The sequence below is a fragment of the Piliocolobus tephrosceles genome, unplaced genomic scaffold (assembly GCF_002776525.5).
Source record: "Piliocolobus tephrosceles isolate RC106 unplaced genomic scaffold, ASM277652v3 unscaffolded_45359, whole genome shotgun sequence".
Classification (NCBI taxonomy): Eukaryota; Metazoa; Chordata; class Mammalia; order Primates; family Cercopithecidae; genus Piliocolobus; species Piliocolobus tephrosceles.
This window is the reverse complement of record NW_022330264.1, coordinates 1-2,791: the sequence shown is the minus strand read 5'-3', so window position 1 is coordinate 2,791 and position 2,791 is coordinate 1. Positions and strand designations below refer to the sequence as shown.

The window sequence follows — 2,791 nt, the reverse complement described above, 5'->3', positions numbered from 1 at the left end:
GAAAAAAATGTTTAACTAAAGTAATAATAAAATATAATCATGCGTTAGCTGATAAACAATACATAATATAAAACAACAAAAATACGAGAAAAAAAAAAAAAAAGAAAATTATAAGTTAAATGTAACAACTAGAATATGTATATATATACTCTATTGCCATTAATTGTTTTAATATATATGTATTTTAAAATGTCGTATAGTGTTATTTCGTACATGCTTTTTTTATTCATTTATAAAAAGTAAATTTAACTATTTTTATTAAATGATTTTTTAGTAAACATAAACATTTTTGGAAAGCTTACTTTTTTATATAAAAGCGTTATTAAATTTTAATTTATTATATGTAAATGATTTTAAAATGGTATTGTTTTATTTTTTTTTTTTTTTTATACCCAAGATTTCATTATGATCCATTTTATTAATAATTTTAAAAAAAATAATTAACACACGGATACATATAAATCATTAATAATGTTAAAATTGTATAGATGTATTGTACATTTTTAAATTAATTTTTTTTTATATATTTTTTTTTTTTAATTTTATAGAAGTTAAGTGTTTAACATAATAAATAATATTATAAAAATATATCATTGTTAAGTACATATATATATATATATATATATATATATATATATATATATATATATTTAGATAATTTTAAATTTTAGAATGTTATATTTTTTTTTATAAATTATAACATGCATTAAATTCAGAATTTTTATGTATATCGTTCTACTATATGTTGAATAGGTGAAAGGTAAAATATTTTTGTTTTTTGTTAAATTATTCTTTTATATTTAAAACGTTTAGGTGTACTTATTTTTTCTTTTATTTTTAAACAAATACAAACTTGTTACTAATTATATAAAAAATAAATTAATATTTAATTTCAATTTATTAATTAAAAAAACGAAAAAAAATATGCTTATCAATTTTAAAAAATCATGTCACTTTTATTTACCTAACAACAATGAAAGTAATAAATTTGTTCGTTTTTAATGTTTTACTTTTTACACCTTGGATTTTTATGTTCATAAACAATTATCCTTTTATATTTTTATATAGGAACAAAAACAGAAAGAGAAATTTGGCAGAGGTGTATGAAAATTCTGAATTAAAAGCGTTGGAAAACGAAAGTAACAGTTTGGAAAAGGTAGAGAGCGAAAGCCAAAATTTGGAAATAGTGGTGAACGAAAGTAAAAATTTAAAAAAGGAAGTTAGAAGAAAAAAAACAAGTTGCTATTCGTGCTATGGTAAATTTTGTAAACGTTGTACCCTTATGGAACCGTTTATAACCTTTTACGAAACAGAACAAAATATAACATTGGAACTTATAATATATACATTGGCTGGTTGTACATTGCAATTAAATTTTAATATAATAAAAAATTTAATTGATAAAAAAATACCATATAAAGCAAAAACATATGGGGAACATAAAATTAAATCAATGACAAGAAGAATAAATCAACGTATGAAGGATTTTGATGAAGCTGGGATCGACAAAGAGGATATGGATGACATTTGTAAGTATGAATTTTTTATAATAAACGAAATATTACAAGAAAATAAAATAGTTTCAATATTAAATGAAGGAGAATTTATGTTTTTTTTATAATATGGTTAAAGAAAAAATTTTGGCTGTGTCTATGATTACAGAACTATTGAGTGTTAACGGTGTTTATCACATGGTATTGAGGATTACACAATTTATAACTGATGTCTTTATTGAAGATTCCCGTCCATATAGCATTTTAGTAAAATAAAAAATGGGAAATTGAATAATTAATTGAGACTATATAAAAGTATATATATAAAAAAAAAAAAAAAAAATGTTTAACTAAAGTAGGAATAAAATATGATCGTAAATTAACTAATAAACAATAAAAAATAAACAATAAACCATAAACAATATATAATATGAAACAATAGAAATGCTAGAAAAGAAAGAAAGTTATAAGTTAAAAGCACATTTATTTGTTTTATAAATACCTGATTGACGTTAATTGTTTTAATATATATATATATATATGTATTTTAAAAAATCGTATAGTGATATTTAGTACATGTTTTATTCCTTTATGAAAAGTAAATTTAACTATTTTGTTTAATTAATTTTTTAGTAAACATAAACATTTTTGGAAAGCTTACTTTTTTATATAAAAGCGTTATTAAATTTTAATTTACCATATATAAGTAATTTTATAAAGTGGTCCTATTTAAATGGTATAATTTTATTTTATTTTTTTTTTTTTTTATGCCTAAATTTCTATGATCTATTGTATTAATATATTAAAAAAAAATAATTAACATATAATAAGTATAATTATTTATTTTTTTAAAATTGTATAGTCACAAACATGCATATTGAAATTGTTTTTTTTTTTTTTTTTTTTTTTTTTAATTTTATAGAAGTTAAACGTTTATCAAAATAAATAATATTATAAAAATGTATCATTGTTATGTACATATATATATTTTTAGATCATTTTAAATTTAAGCATGTTATATATGTTTTTGTAGATTACAATAACATGCATTAGATTTAGGATGTTTATATATATAGTTGTACTATATGTTGAATAGATAAAAGGTGTAAATATTATTATTTTTTTTTAAATTATGTTTTTATATTTAAAACGTTTAAATAATTATTTATTTATTTTTTTTTTTTAACAAATACAAGATTGTTATTACTTAAATTACTTATATGAAAGTATAAATATTTAATTTATTAATTAAAAAAAAAAAAAAATATATATATTTTTATTATTTTTAAAAAATCATG

General features: G+C 17.7%; 1 long non-coding RNA gene across 1 annotated transcript; it reads left to right on the top strand.

Moving 5' to 3' along the window:
- Positions 1-638: 638 nt before the first annotated feature.
- Positions 639-1,432, top strand: LOC113224581. Its single transcript, XR_003309284.1, has 2 exons — positions 639-760; positions 1,069-1,432. It is a non-coding gene; the product is annotated as an uncharacterized LOC113224581 (long non-coding RNA).
- Positions 1,433-2,791: the final 1,359 nt, after the last annotated feature.